General features: G+C 41.4%; 1 long non-coding RNA gene across 1 annotated transcript in view; it reads right to left on the reverse strand.

Moving 5' to 3' along the window:
* The window catches only part of LOC149919699 (uncharacterized), a 104,796-nt gene extending 93,914 nt beyond the window's left edge, over positions 1-10,882 (reverse strand). Inside the window, exon 1 of the long non-coding RNA XR_016469309.1 lies at positions 10,612-10,882. This is a non-coding gene — a long non-coding RNA (uncharacterized LOC149919699). The remainder of the gene's footprint in view (positions 1-10,611) is intronic.
* Positions 10,883-19,350: the final 8,468 nt, after the last annotated feature.

A 19,350-nucleotide genomic window follows, 5' to 3' on the forward strand; every position in this document is an offset into this window, starting at 1 on the left:
ACAACTGCTATAGAAGCTGCAGTCCTGAGTCGTAAGGCTGCTATTTCTGCCTCGTGGGCGAGCAGGAGGCAAGGTGGGCAGCAGGAGAGGCAGGGCCCCATCTGCTGCAGGGGGTGACAGCTCTGCATGCCTCCCTCACACCTGATGGTACTGTGTGATCCACACACTGTCCTTCACCTCATGGAAGGGCGGTCAAGTCACAGTCTGTCCCTAAATACATTCCCTGGGTGATTTCGATTCTACCATTGATAAACTTTATTTTTTCATTGCTCTTTTCTACTCTTTCAAGGGCTTTATCACGCTGTAGAGCAAGCACCTTAGATCTGGAGTGCCCCATACCAGGCAATGTTGTGCTTCCCTTGTGCCTTGCTGTTAGCAGCTACTCAAGGCGTGGTGGTGACAACTTTTCACAACAGCCTTCCAACAGAACAGTCCATAGCTAACAGCTTTACAGTAGACACAGGCCTAGTTCTGGCTGAACTAAAGCCAATCCCCAGCAACTCACCTGGGCTGACCTGCATTATGAAAACACCTCATATTCATCCAAGCTTCACAATCTCCCTCAGGCAGTGCTCAGCCTCCCCATCTCAAATACACCCCCTGAGAAAGGCCAAAACACTTGGACAGGACATAAGCAGCAAACCTTATCCATTCTGGGCTAACCTCTCTCCAGGGCCATAAGCTTTGCTTCTGCCTTTGTGTTGTATTGCAGAAACAACAGCCAACAGGAAGGGAGGGAGGAAGGGAGAAGATATGGGTGCACAGAGGACATCACACAGCAATAGGTCTGTACTGGTCACATAGGAAGCCCTCTACCTGTGACACTGTCAGTGATCACATACACGTGGACCTGGGTAAGAGCTGACTGTGACAAGAGAAGAAGTCAAACCACACTTTTCTGTATTACACTTTCCTCTGGAAGCAGACAATTGTATACAGTGCACTGCAAGAAGCCAGTCACATTTTATCTGTCTGCTCACAACACAGTGTTAGTTAAGAGAAGCCATGCTCTGGTTGTTATTTTTATTCCTGAATGTAGCTGGATCAAATCAGCTACTGAGAAGCACTGAATTTTACCGCAGAGAATATGAAAAAGAATGAAGACACATTACATTTGGACTAGCACTGATTTCCCAGAAAGTACACAGGACTATTTAAAGTTACTAACCACAACACTGTCTGAAGGAAGACTCCAGCAGTCTTCTTCTGCCTTCTTCATTCCACAAACCTTTAGCATCACTGGCATTTCCTCAAGGTATTAAAAATAGCAAGAGCTAATCGTTGCCTTTGCTGTTTCCATTCAGATCATTAAAGTCAACTGTTCTGCTTTTGGCAGTAGTACTTACCTGTGTCTCTGCAGTAAGGCTGAAGACTTCTTACTGTGCATTAGCTCTTTTGCTATATGTATACAAAACAAGAACTCCTTTCTAGCCAACACCAGAAAAAAACAGCATCCCTCATCAACCAGTCTACCACTCATCTCACCAGGTGTTATTTTAAGTGTGCTCTAGTACATAGAAAGATCTTGCTCACTTAAAAACAACCCTCCCACCCAGCCCTCTCAAAAAAAAAACCAAAAAAAAAAAAAAACAACCAAAAAACCATCACCACAACACTCCCAACACTATCAGACCACTCAAAAAGCAAACAAACAAAAACCAAACCTCAGTGATCGCCAGACTATTTCAGTGTTCCCACCAAGAGTTTCTTCCCAAAGTGAAGCGTTCACAACCTATCTGCCTGCTCAGACTGGCTCAAAATGGGGGCCAGACATCCAGTTAAAGAGTACAGCACAGCCATAGTTGAACAGCTTTTCTGGAGATGCCAGCAGTGTTTAAAAACAACATACAAAATGCTTCATCTGAGGGTTCAGACCTATGTGATTTTTTGCAAAGGGCATCAATACTTATCTACTCATGAGACTTCATGGCCTTATCTATTTGGCTTTTCCCATCCGGCTGGGCTGTAAGGCTGTTGTTCCTTGCCTAAGGGTAAAGAGATGGAGTGAAACACTTAGGTCTCTCGAGTACAAAGTCAGAAACTGAACATAGAGCCACTTTCCCCTTTTGTTGGGTTTTTATTGTCAGCATCACGAGTGTCATTACGGATCAGCAAGGTGACTACCTAACCACACAAAGAGCTTTTGTCTTGTGACTTTGGCTCCATTCTCTCGAGCACCTCTGTAATACAAATGCTAATTCATGCTTTGTTCTTTTTAAATTCATGCACAGGGAAGATTTCCATTGTCAAAGTGTTATTTTAGTAGTTTCATCGGGAAACCAAAGCAGGTCAGACAGGAAAATTAACCCTGAGGTTTAGGAGGGAACCTGGAAAGCCTGAAGCTGGCAATACTGATCACAATTAATCTACTTTGAAGAATGCTATTTTTAACATGGTATCTGCAGCTCGAATTACTGACATTTCAAGGACCTCTCTTCATTTCCCTTTGACCTTAGATTTTCATTCTTGAGTATGTTTTCTTTAAAAAGCAAAACAAAACAAAAGAAAAAACCCACAACCACACCAATCCTAAGCAATCTCTACTCGTTTCCACCCCTTCCTTTGTGTCTGGTCCCCACCAGTTTTTGCACCTCAGTTGTAGTAAACTGACTGCAATCAAAACCATCATCTCCACGGAGAAGAAGTTTTGCTCACTTACAAGACTGATAGAGCCAGCTCCAGAACTAAGAGAACTTAAGTGCCCCTCGGACTTGGGAAGGTGGGAAGTGCTCCCAAGATGCTCACCAGGAATGAGATTTACCATTAAACTAGAACTTAATAATGGAAGTGCTAACAGATCTTTTAATGAAACAGCTCTGGCACTCAGTTTATAGCAGGGTACTATGCATTTAAATAATAATCTAGCATTGAAAGCTTACTGCATAAGGCCTTTAGTAATCTCTACATCTCTCAGATAACTTCTTCACAGTGTTAAAACACTTAGCAAACGTTAAAGAATTGAGCATCACATCACCTTCGTAGTGAGATGAGGGAAGTCACCATGCTAGCACTCTGACTCACTGCCTGCATTTCAGGTTACTCAAACAATTCACATTTTCATCATTCTCCTCAGAATCAATACCTGCTCTTCCCTTGTCAGCCAATGCATTTGAACCCACTGTAGATGCAGAGGCAAGCAGACATTTCAAATCAATGTGTTAAAAAAGGGATTTTTCACATTTGAAAAGCTCAGCTATTGCATAGTCCAGCACTATTTCCCTTGCTGTCAGCAGGTGTGCCCAAGGGAAGTAATGCTGCATGCTGACCATAAAGGCGGACCTGTATTAGATGCTGTTAGAACAGCAGCCATGCTCCAAAAAGCATCCTTTCCATCACTCCCACTCGCTGTGCTTTGGTTCATAACACAGAGAGGCTGAGAGCCTGCAGAGCAAACTTATTTAAAATCAAACTAAACAGAGCAATAGCTCCATTTGCAAATGGATGTACTGCTTGGGGATGAGGCTGAGAGTAGCCCAGAATACGTACATTGCAGATACCAGGACCTGAGCAACAGTTACTTTGTTCTACAAGTCAATTCCTATGGGTCTGCGCTATGTTTTTTACTGTAGGTGTAGCAACAAACCTGCTCCTGAGAAGTGATGCCATTTGAATTATCATGTTAGCATGACAGAAAAGCCATCAGTTTCTTCCTTTCATGTGGCAATCTGCAGAATGAAAAGCCTTGCTTAAACTCATACAGAGGCAGTGCTAGTCATCTACAGCAGCTAATAGCCAGTGGATCCGTAGCTTTCATTGCACTTCAGCAATTCCAGAAAACCAGCCAGCATAGTGCCCCCTGAAGGAAAGGGCTCCTATCTGCACAATAACACCACACTCAGCCCTGACACATTCCCCTCCTTCATGGAACAGGAGCACCTGCAACCCAAGCAAATTGGAATGCTACTTACAACACTGAGAAGTCCTGAGCTCTCCCTTCTCTGAGATTTTCTTTTATTACTCCTGTCAAGGACCCATGACAAATCACCCATGAACATAATCAAGAAATGCCCAAGGAGGCTGTGGATGCCCCATCCCTGGAGGCATTCAAGGCCAGGCTGGATGTGGCTCTGGGCAGCCTGGTCTGCTGCTTGGCAACGCTGCACATAGCGGGGGGTTGAAACGAGATGGTTGTTGTGGTCCTTTTCAACCCAGGCCATTCTATGATTCCATGATTCTGTGAAATTAAAGGGAGCGTGCAGTCTGACATGAGGCAATGCCCTGTGTCTATTAAGTGGATAAACACACCTCTGCAAGTGATTACGTGAAGTAAGACTAAATTCATATTTGCAAAATATTTGCAAAAATATTATTCACTACCTTATTTCACAAGAGTAACTTAAACCTTAGAATTTACTTAATACTCAGCATGGAGACCTCAAAAGAGGTAAGCTAGCTTCACACCACATGCAGTTCTGGTCCTTTTTCCTAACTATGAAGGAGGAAAAAAGAGGCATCATTGACTGCGACTGATATAGTGATGAGACACAAGGGCCAGTGAGCACCTATGATAGATTATTGGTAATCCAGATGATGAAAATGTTGAAAAAGCCTAGAGCTAGTGCAAGGTTCTGCCCTGTGCCAAGGCTTTTGCATTGCATTCAAGCATTGCATTCAATAACATGCTCTCCAGCATCATTGCTGCAGTTCAGTTGCATTGTAGGCCGGTTTGTGCTAATCTGCTCTGGAAGGAAATTCAGCTCTGTGGGAACAACAGCATAATTATGAGGCACTGGAGGTACATTTTTTAAGGCAAAGTTTATCCTTCTCACCTGTAAACAATTTTGTTTTTGAAGTTCCAGACAGTGTTGGAGTTGCAGTCCCTGGTCCTGTAATTTTGCCTTCTGGAATAGTTCTTTCTTGTGCCTCATGTTTTGGGGGACAAGGAAAAATACACTGGGCTGGGGTTTTTTATTTTGTTTTTACAAAGAATCGAATTCCATTATTACTGTTGTGAAACACAAACCACTAGCACTGGGAGGCAGGGGTAGAGAAGCCATGGAAATTTTGTCTGACCTGTGTTGTTTGGTACCTCAGATCCCCTAATTAGGGCATACTGATTTGTAGTCACTGTGGCAAAGGCAGCAGGCTTACCAGAGTAGGTAGGTTCTCTGCTCACCTTCCTGCACCCTTGTTTCTATTCATGCCATTTGCAACTGCCAATCTTGAAGAAGGCAACGTTTGGCTCAGCAAAGCTTTCCAGAAGAGGCTTGTGTAAACTTTCAGTGAGCCAATGTACCCAATAAAAGTCTGCCAGCCTGTAGGCTAGTTTTGGTGACTTGCAGATGTTACAGAAAAGCAGCATTTTTATTTTCTTTTAAAACGCACTGATTTTATTTATATTGTTGGAAGCTTTTTGACCATGCAGAGATACAAAGAAAAATGGGTGCAAACAGACTTACTTGGATCCTCCCTTCTTTGTTTTGTAACAACTCTTGGAAGTACTTACTTGGCGGAGAGGAAAATAATTATTAAAGTTTGGACCCTCTTAGTCACCACTTCTCTCTGAATAGATCATGAGCCATTGTTTTCATCCTCTCTTTGGTAGAGTGCTGGGGGCAAGTTTTGCTGAAGTGACTTTCTGGAGCAGATTTTTGATTTCCCAGATCAACTTCTGGCAAGGATACTGCTTGCTGCAGGATGGTAGTTCAAAGTAGATACCAGTGCAAGCTTCATGCAGATAAGAAATATACATTCAACCCTAACTCAATAAAAAGGTAAAGCCTCCCCTTACTGGGTTCAAGCTTTGTTCTTCTGGGAGTAATAGAGACAGAGCCTAAATAAGTCATGCATTGTCACTGAAGAAGATTTAAAACTGCTGTTTACTTTTAATTTTAATGAGTGGAAACTAAAAAAAAAAAAAGAAAAGAAATGAAGCTATGTAAAACATTGGCCTGAGGATCATGTAATGCAATTGTAATTTGGCCCAAGATCTTTCCCAGTCTCACTGGCATAACTGAATACACACTGCAAAAAGTCAACTGTGCCATAAATTGTAGCCCATTGCTTTACAGAATATGCAACCAAACAAGTGATTAAGATGCTCAAGGCACTAAAGAGGCAAATAAAGTTCACAAGGTAGGGCTTATTTACATTCCTATCATGCTTCTTTTTGGAAAGAAAAAAGTGTTCTCAAATCAAGAAAGATTTTTTTCAGAAGGCATCTGATTTCCTCAAACATGTTTGGAAAAAAATATCTTCTTGGTAATAATAATAATCATAATTGTTTTTCCACTGAACTATGTTACAGGACAACTTGTTTCTAGCGTTGTTCTTGAATTGGTGTTTGGATTGACCTTGGGCCTGGTGTGTTAACCTTGCTTTCCCCTGAAGTTCAGAGGTCAGTGGCTAGGACCTGCTGTTATCACTGCCTCTTCTCTACTCACTCAGCTCAAATCCCATTGGTCCATGCATTGTGAATGGGAAAGCGTGGTCTTGGGGTCACCCTGCTTGCCCTCCTTGGTTGCTACCTGTTGTTGTTCAGCTCATTGCTTTGCCATCTTTTTGGACAAGTTTTTATTATATTGCTTGTTTATTTTATTACAAAGATGTTCCACAGTTGTGCAGTAGGTTTTTCACCAGCAATGTAAAAGAAAAATACTTAGCAGAAGGTGAGGTCATCTCTAGAGGTTGCAGCAGAGAATTTGTAATTCTGTTATTCACAGTATTCGTAGCAAACTAAATTATTCATTTTCCTGGTACCTCATTCTTATTGTCTCTTGGTAGGAGTAATGCTGCTTATCTACGTGTTGGCTTGTCACAAAGCTTAAATATATTTACATTATTTAAATGACTTTAGATGAAATGAAGCACTGTCATTGTGAAAATACTTAAACCTGCTCCAGTGCCAACACAGTCAAAATGCTGTTACTATACACAAACGCCAGGATGTATTCACTTCTGCAGTCTACAGAGAGTGGAGGATGTGTAGAAATGCCTGGGGTTATGCTGACACTCTGGATACTTCAACACCCTGCTCAGCTTCTCGAAGTCCCAAGACGTTCAGCAACACAGTGATACCTGGAGGCAATTCTTGATGGCTTGCTGGCAAGCAGGTTCATGAGCTCCATGAGGATTTTGCTGTCTTTCATTTTTTTTTTTTTTTTTTTCATAAATAAGCACAGAAGAAACAAAAAGCCAAGCTGAGAGAATTTTATATGTACTTAGAAATGCACAACAGCAACAAGGCAACTCCAAGTCAAGGCTGCTGCTCCAGATCAGTTGACGGCCACTGTCATGGAAGGATGACATTTTATACCACATGAAAGATGCTGACTTAGCAAGGAGCTAAGGAGCTTGAAAGATGTATCCAAAATTCCTAAATCCTAAACTCAGGCTAAAATCCAAAATTCTCCTTGATTCCATAACAAAACCTACCTATGCAGACCTAAAATATACAGTTCCCTGCTGCTGCCAATTAATTGATATCATTGCCGTCACTGACTGGAGATAATTCCACTGTATCATTAATAACCTTTTTACGTTTTGCCAGTGCTTAGAAGGCTTAACTGAGTTTGGAGAGGTGATTCGATAGACAGACTCTTAGTGAAGAGACAGCATCAGCCTCCAGAAGTCAAAGAGCAATACCTCTAGGAGCAGAACATTTTGCTCTGTGCCCTATCCATCAGAATGCTCTATCTTCTCCCTAAGGACAACAAATAAAACAAGCTGACTGGCATTTCCTCCCTTTTTAACATGGTAACTACTCATGGAAGTCCAGTCTGCGACAGTCACAAAACATAAAAAACACAAGCCTTCTGTACAACATAAGCAATAGGTAAAAATGCTTGTTGGTATACCAGCATGAAAAAGACAAGAAGTCACAAATGAAGATGTGTGGTAAATTGCTACATCTCTAAAATTTAATCAGCCCTGGAGATCTGCCAGGTTGCTTTACAATGCAGTGCTTTCCTTGGTGTTTTGCTTTCCTATTATCAGGTGCTAAACTAGCCAGGCTTCACACCTGCATCCCACACAACACTCTTGGATCTTCAAAGTAGTAATATACACTTTCAGATGTTGCACAAATAACCATGACATGTTTGCCAATTTTACTCTTTTTGTCTGTTGTTAACAAACCATGCCATTTCTAGTTTCCTGTATTAACTCAAGCTTAATTATCTTGTAATCTTACAGGTGTAAATGGAATTAAATCAAGGAAATATAGTAATAAGAACAATTACCATCTAGATAACAAAGACACTATAGGGCCTTAAATGTTTGTATATGACGATAGTCTTGTCACACAATGGTTGTATTTCCTTGATACTTACTTAATATCTTTGAGAGTAACAGAGTGAAACTGATTGTCTTGCACATTATTATTAGCAAGTCCTTCAATTTAAGTTGACTTTCCAGTTTGCAGAGCAACCACAAATTTTGCATGGGACAGAGATGTGGCAATTTTGTTCTTAGATAACAATGCAAATATGAGACTAAGTTATGAATAACAATCGTAGTAATCCATACCAAAGAAGTTTCATTGTTAATTGCATTGACTGGTGAGTTTTTATGGACAGCAGAGATTCCTGTGCCCTGCACTGGATTCCTGGCAGGAAACATCATTTGCTAAACTTCCTGCCTGCCACAGCAGGGAAGAAGAAGGCAATAAACATTTCTCTAACAGGGCCACTGAGTAGCACAGGACATCTGGGGGGAAGTTCTCCCTACTGGACAGGAAGAACAGTGAGCAAACAGAGAAAAAGGGTGAGAAGAGACAAGTACAGAGGGAATGGCAAGTTCAAAACACATGGTACCTCTAAAAACAAATTGCTTGAATATCTTTTCATTTTCTAACATGGTACAAGGATTGCATGATACCAGCATGTTTTTTAGATTTTCCTGTACTTTCTGAAGACATCAACCAGTTAAACAAATTATACTTTTTAAAGCCCACAGAAGTACTCATGTTTTAAAGAAAAAATACGGACTTACCAAACATCTCTTAAGGTAGAGTAGTGAAACATCTCCCTAATGGGCAAAAGCTGAAAGATCTGATTTGCCAGGTCATGTGTCTCTCTTTATAGAGGAAGGACAGAAGTTGAAGGCCCAGTGAATCAAAAAGCTATTCCTCTTGCAAATGCACAAATAAATGCAGCAGTTTTGTCTAACTGCTAACAGAAGCTGTGCTGGCTTTTCATCTCCCTGAGCTCATTCTCACGTCAACTGCTAATATAGCAAGTTATATTGAATTGATTCTCATCAAAGTTTGCTGATCAGGATCCAGATTTTCAAGCTGGCAGGCAGCCTTGAGTATGGATTTGTCCTAAGCATGAGGAAGGCTAGCATATTTTGAATAAACATGGACTCTCCTGGTGCAGTGCCAATTTGTCATCTAAATATAAAAAGTGTATTTATGGGTAATAAATGCCCAAACACTAAAAGCTTGGAGACCCCTGAAAACCCTGCCACAAATCAGCTCCCCAGTCTTGTGAGCCTTAACAAAGCAAAGCAGAGAAAAGCCCTGGCCAGTATTTGCATTTCAAAAGCATTAACAGTTTTTTTAATAATATTTGTAATGCATTCATTGAATAAGCTGCAGTGAATGTTAACATTCTTATGCCTAGGTAAACCTGAGCTCCCTAAAGGACTGCTAATGTGAGTAAAGGCCCCAGCAATGCAGATACTTACATGGAGTAGCAGACTGCTGGAGGCAATACCGCAGTCCTGCTGCCCACTACCTGCTTGCAGCACCAGGCTGGTGTGGGCTGCAGCCTCCAATAAAAGAGAGCTCCAAGTATGTGAGGTAGCTATAACTGCTGTCTAGAAAGAGTAAAAGGAATTCTCTCTTCAGGGGAAGTAGCCATACTCTCATTCTCCCAGGGACTTAAGGAAAAGCAAGCCCTGCTTTCAAGGACTTCTCTTTGCAGTCCCCACCTCCCCATACCCTGCAGAGGCCCTGTTCACCTCTTTACCACACCATGGCCTCTCATCACTGGGGCACCAGAAGTCACTTGTACCTGTAGTGCCAGAGCTGACTCTACTGTTGCCAAACAGGATGAGGTCTCTCTGAAGGTCAAACACTCACACTGACATAGGTACTGTTTGCATAGCAATGCAAATAGTTTTGCCCCTGTATCGCCAGTGCAGAGTGCAGCAAGCTTAGGCTGTGGTTGCTGTAGGCCTCTGCTGGCAGCCAGCCAGCCAGAAAGCTGATTTTAACTGCAAGGAGCAGCATGGCTGGGTCTGGAGCAAGGACAGAAATAGGGCTCTGCACCTGGCTAGTGTGTCTTCTCTCACTTCAGTGCTGAAGAGCCATGCCTGAGACTCCGGCCAGTTCCAAAGCAGGCACCAGATGCAGAAGAGTGTCTGTGTGTGCCCAAGTGTTGTAGGAACCACCCTCACTCACAGCCAGGGATACAGCTGAGTACACCATTGTGTTGCTGGACACAGACCAACCTACCCCCAAGGGGAGTGAGCAGTAATTCATGCCAAAAGCTGTATTAAACCTGGGATGTGCCAAGCACACACAAGAGGAAGCTGTACATCCAGCACTTTGTGGCATGTTGCCTATTAGCACAAGATTAGAGGTGACATTTTTTGTAAACACCCTAGAAATAGTCAGATGTGAGAAAACACTGTACAGTTTCCTGAAAACCCAGTTTTCTTCCTTACCTTCTCTGAGACACCATGATGACAGTTTTTAGCTGTGCAAGCTTTTCCTGGTGAAATGCAGCTGTATGGGATCCCCCTCCAGGCCTTGGCCTCCACGAATTTCTCACCTCCTGAATGGAGAGGAGCTGCAGGTGCTGTGCTACTTCCTTCCTAGTCAGATTAGCACTGTTCTCCTCTGCTCTGTATACACACACAAAACCAGCTTTACTTAATAATAGGCTGGGTTTTTTCCTCAGACTCCGAGGCATATTTAGGGACAATGCAAAAAAAAAAAAAAAAAACCTTTTCCTGAGAGCTGTGTTTTACCTGGTGCTCTCACCTCAGGTCTGACGGAGCCATCTTGTTGGCCACACTGCAGACCAGCCCCTGCCCAGCTCTGTGCCCACTGGTCAGAACTCACTCCTGTCCCACAGACAGAACCCTGGCCTGGTATCCCTGCCCCACAGATGGACCCAGCCGATCTCACTGTGCCCTGGGCTGCCCCTCACCTCAGAGGCCATGAGTCTAGAATGAGGTTGGGAGGGCAAGGAAGGGCCCTGGTCCCCCTGCTCAAGCCTAGCCAAAGCCAGGGCTGGCTGCAGCAAGGCAGAAATTTCCTCTGGCAGGCCAGTGCTACTGAGAGTGTGTCTCATCTCTTTGTTTCTGAACAGAAATATATCATGTACCAGGCCGTTCCTGAGCCATGGCTCATGACCCAGAGAAACACCTCTCTGCTTGGCTGCTAGTGGAGCTCCTTGGAGTTTCTGCCCCTGCCTTGGTGTGTGTTGACCGCGCATGTTGGGAAGATTGTCGCCCTAGAGGCTCAACACAGTTGTGACAAAAGAAGGTAGGATTTGAGACTCAGGTGTCCTCCCAAAGCCTAGATTGCTCCCGTTGCTTTCAGGGGTGAAGGCTCTTATTTCATGCCTGCCAGCTGAAGGTGATAATGTACAGAGGCACTGATGGCAAAATGCCTCTATTTTTTTTTACCCATAAAAGAACAGATCCACACTATTGCTCTGCTTACCTAAGAAACGTGACTTTCTTTGGGGGTAAAGAAACAAAATGGCTTTCCTTAGGAAAAATGACTTTTCCTCCGTCAAAGCAGCAGAGAACAAACCAGTTTTGGTACATGATTCCTCTGGGGTTTTGCTATTGCTTCTAATCACTTTTTTTATCTTGCTGCTGCTGCTCTTCTCCAGAAGCTCCCAAGGCACAGGTAGCTGCTATTTGTCAGCAACGGCAATTGTCTGATCTTCTCGCTGGTGAGCACAAGGTGGAGAATTCGTCTACCTGGGGAAAGCTAGGATGTGTGAGCATTCATCCATCCTAGGGAGTAGCGAAGCTCAGCTACAGAGGTTATCAGCCATGGCTTTCACAGTGTGTTGGACCTGGCCCTGCAACAGCAAGTCTTTGACTGGTGCAGTGTAAGATCTAGCTCCCCTTTCGCTTCTGGCTTCTTAACTATTCAAATAGTAAAGTTTTTCCTTCTCTTGCAGAACAGTGCTGCAGCCTTCATATGCTTGGCACAAAACAGTCATACCCTTATTGATGTGAGACTGCAGACCAGTCTAACATTCCAATTCAGCACAATAGACTGTTCAGCCCAGCTTACAGGCACTTTCAAAGTATTCCTGAAGCAAGCTATTCTCGCCTTTTCTTTTCACATGGGGAAAGGCTTGCTCTCACTAGCACTTCAAAACCTCATTTTATAACCTTGTTTATTAAGCTCATTGAATAAGCACAGCACAAAGCCTTCACTATGAACTTTCACTAATGCAGAGCAATAATTTCATGCAGTGAGTAGCCATAGCTAAGGCACGTCGTGTTCCTCACAGTCATCAAGCAAGAACAGCTCTGTGCTGTGGGGTAGAGTCCTGTTTCACTTTGAACAGAAGCCTATCTCACTTCTAATATAAGACTGTAGAAGGGAGATGGCAGAACTTTTTCTGATGTAGAACAGCTCTTTCAACTCACTGATTCATGTGGGACACCCAAAAACCAACACAGTGGTGCTTTGTTACAGATGCTACAACGCAGAAGGTTAAAAGCAGCCACAACGTTACATTAGCATCTCAAAGCTTCTACCGGGAACCAGAGCAGTGTAGTAAGCAGCCTGGTAAAACACAGAAGAAATAAACTCTTCCCTGAATGAATGACAAACTAAGTATGCAAGGTAGACAACATATGGAGTTGTTCTGGTATTTAACTGCAAAGCAACTGAGGCAGTGAAGAAGCATTTTCCACAGGAAAGTAGGTAATGTAAGTGATGGGTTTCTATGTCTTCAAGCAATGTTACTGAGTGTTACTACCCTGACTGCGGAGCTTCAGCATGGGTGAAACATAAAGAACTGAGATTGCTGCCTCATATACTTGCCAAGAGGGTGGATGGTCTGTGTATCACATCTCACTTAAGCCTTCAAAAGACAGTGTAGCTGAGATGTAGATGTCATGATGGAATTGCACTCAAAGACAACAGTATATCAGTACCACAATTGTGATCTTATTTCATTTGAAGGATCCCCCAAACTTAGGAGGTCAAGAAGTAGCTCGTATTCTTGGCTAGGTATATCTGTGAGCATAAGAACATGATGACAAATCTAAATCTTGATGAAAAACTGCCAGAGGCCCATAAAGCTGCCAAAGTACAGTAGGCAGGTTTTCACATAATTACAACTCTTTCTTTCTCAAATGCCCAACCTGATTGACCAATTAAAGTATTTAATTCTCTGAGAAAGAGTCTGTCATTAACTGTAATTTGTTCTAGTCTCACCGGTTCTTTCATGGCTGCTTCTGGTGAAAGGACCATTATATATAACCATTTCAATCTCCATATTATAATGTGAATTTTTTGATAGTTTGCTATAAATAGGATTGATTCATAAGGTGAATAATGAATTCATTGCCAGTCCTTTACCAACTACTTAATGACTGTCAAGATATATTAAACATCCTTAGCTGTACAGTGGGGTCTGAGCTTATTCTTGGCTAGCATATCTGACTGTATCAAGAAACCCACACTCAAAGCATTAATGCTAAGTGAAAAATAGTCTCAGTGACTATGAATAATTTTTAGAGTGCTTTATTTCCTCATAGATATTGACACTGATCATTATAAATGCCTTCCAAAAGAGGTGATCAGATTGATTACATAATCTATCATCATTAAACATAGAGAGAAAATGAAAAATGAAAAAAAGGGGGAAAAAAAGAGAAAAAGAAAAAAAAGAAAAAGGAAAAAAAAAAAACCATTAAAAAAAACCCAAACATATTCTCACCAAGGCTCTCCTGGTATTATCATCTAAAAGAGCTTGTCACAATGGTAGACTCTGTACAAATTAAAGACACTTTTGAAGCTGCATTGTATTTAGACTAGCTTGTTAGTGAGATAGTATAAAGCCATTTGTATCTTAGCTTTTCTCAAATCTCTCTTTCATGCCATTTCCATGTAACAGTGTAGTTGGCAGAGTGTGCCTATCACCACACCCAATTTCAGAACACAGTGGGTCTTGCTCGAAGGTCATAGACCACAAGGCCTGCTCTTGGCCAACCCCTCATCACTGAACCAGTGAGGGTTGATGCTCAGTGATGAGAGGATGAGCTCTTGTGATCTTCTGTGCTACCCTGGGGTTCCCTTATGGCAAGTTCACAGATCCTCAGGGAAAGGCACTGCAGAGATGTCCAAATAAAGCCTACGATGTACCCACTGGGACAGGGAGAGCCAAGGGGAGAGGAAAAATATTGTTTAAATTTCAGCCTGGAGAAGAGAAGGCTCTGGGTAGACGTGATGTCAGCCTTTCAGTATCTGAGGGGCTATAAGAAAGAAGGGGACAGACTCTTCAGCAGGGTTTGTTGGGACAGGACAAGGGTTTCAAATGGTTTCAAACTAAAAGAGGGGAGATTTAGATTGGATATAAGGAACAAGATTTTTACAGTAAGAATGGTGAGGCACTGGAACAGTTTGCCCAGAGAGGTGATGAATGCCACCCCCAGGTCAGGCTGAATGGGGCTCTGAGAAACTTGATCTAGCTGTAGGTTTCCCTGCTCACTGCAAGGGAATTGGACTAAATGAGCTTTAAGGGTTCTTTCCAGCTCAAACAATTCTATGATTTTATATCCCTTACGCCAGTGTTCATTTCCAGCTCTTGCATTTACAAGGCCAAAGGAGAAGCATCTCTTATGCTACAGGAATATAAATCCATAGCATCTATTTTTAAAGAAAACTAAGTAGAGCTAGGCAATATGGTCTATGGGGAAGGTCTGTGATGTACGACCACGCTACATAACATTAGCTAGCGTAATTTATCTTGATACTGGAAACAACCTGGAGGCATCTCTGTGATAGTTTATGAATTCCGCATGAGACCTCATTATTTGTTATTATATGCACTGTGTACATTGAGTGTGATAATTCAATAGCATATTGCCAGGGAGTGCAGGGAGGACGAATTACAGATGGGTTATGCACAGGGTCTGGATCACAAACACTCACTACCCCTCCATGATTACTAGGTTGCTGTCTTTCTTTCTTCCTTTCTCCAAACACTTGAAAAAGGCTCTGAAAGTACAGAAAGATGATAAAGTTTGGGAATGCCTTCAAAGGCATTTTCTAAGAGAAAAAAGAATAAGCCCATATACTCATGCTGATCCCAGCAACACTTTTGTGCTATTGTACCTTGTTCTCAACTAATCCAATCGATACCAAATTAAACTCCTCCTTGCAGTCATTAATGAAATTCATCTATGACATTTGAACATGATGCAGGCACTTGAAGCTCTGCTTGGCTTTCTTCTTCAGTAAACCATGAAGGCATGGAAGTAACAAGCTTTGTAATCTGGAGAAAAAAATATGTATACTGATCAGTCAAAGAGAAGTCTTTAGTCAATAGTCCTGAAGCAAAAGCATTAAAAATATATATTACCCTCATGTAATACAGTAAGGAGCTGACACAGTTTGTTGACAAGAAACACTAAAAACATATACATTAAGAACTCTGTCTCATTTTATTGCAGCACTCATTGTTCCTGGGATTCATTCACTAACCAGTGACAATCCAAAAAGCATAATCCTAGTTAATTAGCACTATTAGCTAAAATGGAGATTATCACATTCAAAATGTATTCTTTTCTGGCTGCGTCAGGCCCCATCTCCTGTAAAAGCTTCTTGCACATAATAGGAAGAAAACACTGGAAATCCAGTTATTTAAATCCCAATTCAAATAAGACTGAGGAAGTCACAGTAATAAATCATCTCAAAGAACAAAATACAGTTCTGTGGAAAATCTAGAGCAGCAGGTAAAGAAGCAGCGGATAGTGTGAAAATATATCCTTTCTGATGCACTCAAAGCAGAAATATATACAATATATAGATAATATTTACATAGATCCTGAAGAATGATATATTCAAATTAAGCCCAATCACTGCTTTAAATGTCCAGTGCTGTTAGTGTAGCTAAGACTTACTCTGATTGCTAAGTGCCATTTTATCTGGCAGGTGAATGTGTTGGCTTCAGTGCCATCATTTACATTTTCTCTCTTTTTTCTCATTTCCTAAAGGAAGTGCTCATCACATCTTTCTCAGTAGCCAGAGAAACATACAATGCTAAATAATATTCCTTACAGTTGCAAATGTCTGTCTGCAGCAGAATCTTTCCAGAGGATATTTAACTCCAAGTAATGTCAGCATTTATCAGCAGATATACTGTTATCAGGCCAATTCTCTATTCTGAGAATAAAGATCGCAATATTGAAGCTGTTCTGGGAGCACTGATGAATGTCTCTTCTTGTGGAGGGGTGTGAATGGAGAACAGGCTCCAGCAAGAGAGTGGATGTCAGGGAATTGGACTCTTCTGGGCTCTGCCACCAGCCTGCAAGGGCATCTGGGGCAAATCACTTCATTTGGCTGAAGATCGGATGCCTTAACTATATGACAAGGATAAGAACTAGAGCTGACTGAAAGCTTATGAAGCCAAAAAGAAGCCCTGGGTAGAAAGGATACTGTTTGAAAGAAAATTCCTGTTTTTGTATTAAGGTTTGGCTGTTTGTAATAAAAAACATACACAACTTTTTATTTTTATTTTTATTTTATTTTATTTTATTTTCATTCTTGGCAATGAAAATTCAAAGCTTTTCAATGAAGTCCAAGGGGGAAAACATCTTTTTCTTTCCTCTAACCTTATTTTATTCCGTGAAAAAATGACAACAGTGATCAAGTAAATCTTTATCTAGCTCTAATGAATCTTACTCATCATAAAGAAACTGTTTGGCTGAAACACATTACGAAAGAGCCAAATACCATTACAGAATAACTCTCTCCTGCTAATACAGCTATGCTCAAGTTATATTCCAGCTGACAGCATCCTGACATACACAGGTCATGCTGGTCACACAGGTGGAGAAAAAGTCAAACTACGTTGAAAGCACTTTGAAATCCCATGATGAAACATTTTGCTCCCACTTAAATAGACAAAATTGAACTGATTTGTGTCAAGGTTAAATCACTGCTTTGTTTGAGCCACTGACTCATACATTAAATATAATGGGGAGTTGACAGAACCTGAAACCTCTTATCCATGATGGTTAAGGAAACCATGCTAGACCTCTGTATATTAAATCCTTGCTTAAATACAGTCACTGCTAGCTTCAGTATCTGGCACAGTGATGGCTCTGAAAAGAGAAACACAGGACTTAATGTCTTAATAGAACATAAAAAGCAGACAGACGTAGTTACGTTTTAATCTGCTTTCCTACTCCAACACAGAAAAGCAGCCATACTGAAGAAATCATAGAATCACAGAATCACAGAATGGCCAGGATTGGAAGGGACCTCAAGGATCATGAACTTTCAACCACCCTGCCACATGCAGGGCCACCAACCTCCACATTTAATACTCAACCAGGCTGCCCAGGGCCCCATCCAATCTGGCCTTGAACACCTCCAGGGATGGGGCATCCACAACCTCTCTGGGCAGCCTGTTCCAGCACCTCACCACTCTCTCTGTAAAGAACTTCCCCCTGACATCCAACCTAAAACTTCACTCCCTCAACTTAAAACCATTTTCCCTTGTTCTGCTGTTATCTACCCTTTCAAAGAGTTGAATCATAGCAATGGCTATGACTACTTGACATTAAGAACATACAGAGTCTACATGTTCAGACATTCAGAAGCACTGAAAACTTGTTTACTGTGTTGGGAAGGAGAGACAACTAAAGAAACTCCAGAACACTAACACTTCTATTTCATAGCTTTTTGTTTCATAGTTGCAATGGATAATCTTTCCTCCGGGGATTTCATTTGGATCACCTATGATAAATTATTCTGATGATGCTGCCTCTGCTTTTATTTTATTTTTAAGCCATTATTTCCAAATAGACTTTCCAAATAACAGTGGAGATGAGAACCCATCAAACAATCATCTGCTGTAAGCCTTGGAGATGCTAACTGGAAAGAGTGTCAGAGGCACCATTTGAATAGGCAGTCCAGAAAATACCCATTTTGATGAATGTGTACAAGCATCAGGCTCAATCGTCATTTCCTACCAAAACAAAGACATTGGAAATGAAGCACTTGAGCCCAGCTGTGTACACTGCTTTGGACATGTTCATAATATCTCTTTCAAAACAGATCTTGTTGGGCCACTTTCCGTGAACTGTCAGAAGAATGGACAATAATCTGAAGTATCCTAAATGCAGCTAATTGCTCTAAATTGTGTTGGGGTACACAACAGAAATAAAAGGTATTTCTCTTTCCCAGTAGAAATTGGCTACAGGAATTATTCATGTGGAGGAGAAAGGAGTATTGGTCGTTTTACATAAATCTTTTCCCTTTGATGTTTGCAAAACAGAACAAGCTCAAAATGTTCGAGCAGACTGAAATTACAGCTGAGTAAAGTTATAGACTTTTTTCATTCACTTTTAAATGAGATTGTAATGTTTAAAAGCAATCAGCTGATGGTTTTGGTCCACTTTTGTCTAATCACTGCTTCGATTGATGCATCTCCTAAAAATACTTGAAATTGAAACCATCAGATGTTAACAATATCTCTTCTTCTGCCATTAGATAATATCTAATCAGTAATTCTGGGCAGCAGTGAAGCTTCTTAATTCAATGATTATGCACCACCTATGTTTCCCATTTTGCTGACTGAAGCTCCAGCTGCTTCTGGTTCATGTCAACGCACATCAAACATTGGCAATAATAGCTAAAAAAAATAGAAATAGGAACATTCTGGATCTCACATCAGTCCCCCTTTTGTAATACAAGAGTTTTAGAAATTTCTTGAATTGGACAGAGAGACAGAATGAGATTTATTTAAAATAAGCAATAGACAATTCCACTAATAATCACTGTTATATGTTTTCTCCAAGTAGAAAAATTGTCACTGATGAATTGACTCTTGGACTGCTCTGCCTCCCCAAGAACCATTCTATATAGGGCGCTATGTTCACTGTAATATTTTAAGCTAATAAAGTATATGAGGAACTCTACTCAAAGCCACTTTGACTTGTGCCTGGTTGATGTGGAAGGTGGTGACAGTTAGACCACACTGAAGCTCAGGCAGTCACGTCAGTAATCAAGGAATGTTGCCACTCTACAGGTCTCACTGGTGGGCCTGGATAAAGAAGTGTTAACTAAATGTAGGTGTCAAAATGACTGTACAGCAAAATCAGCTCGCAGTTAAGTATGCCTGCTTTGAGGATAAAGAATGTTATTAACTTTAAAATGTTCTAAAGAAGTTTCTGAGCATTGACTTTAAGAGC

This window comes from Phasianus colchicus, chromosome 1 (genome assembly GCF_987193195.1).
Source record: "Phasianus colchicus chromosome 1, bPhaCol1.hap1.1, whole genome shotgun sequence".
NCBI classification, from domain to species: Eukaryota; Metazoa; Chordata; class Aves; order Galliformes; family Phasianidae; genus Phasianus; species Phasianus colchicus.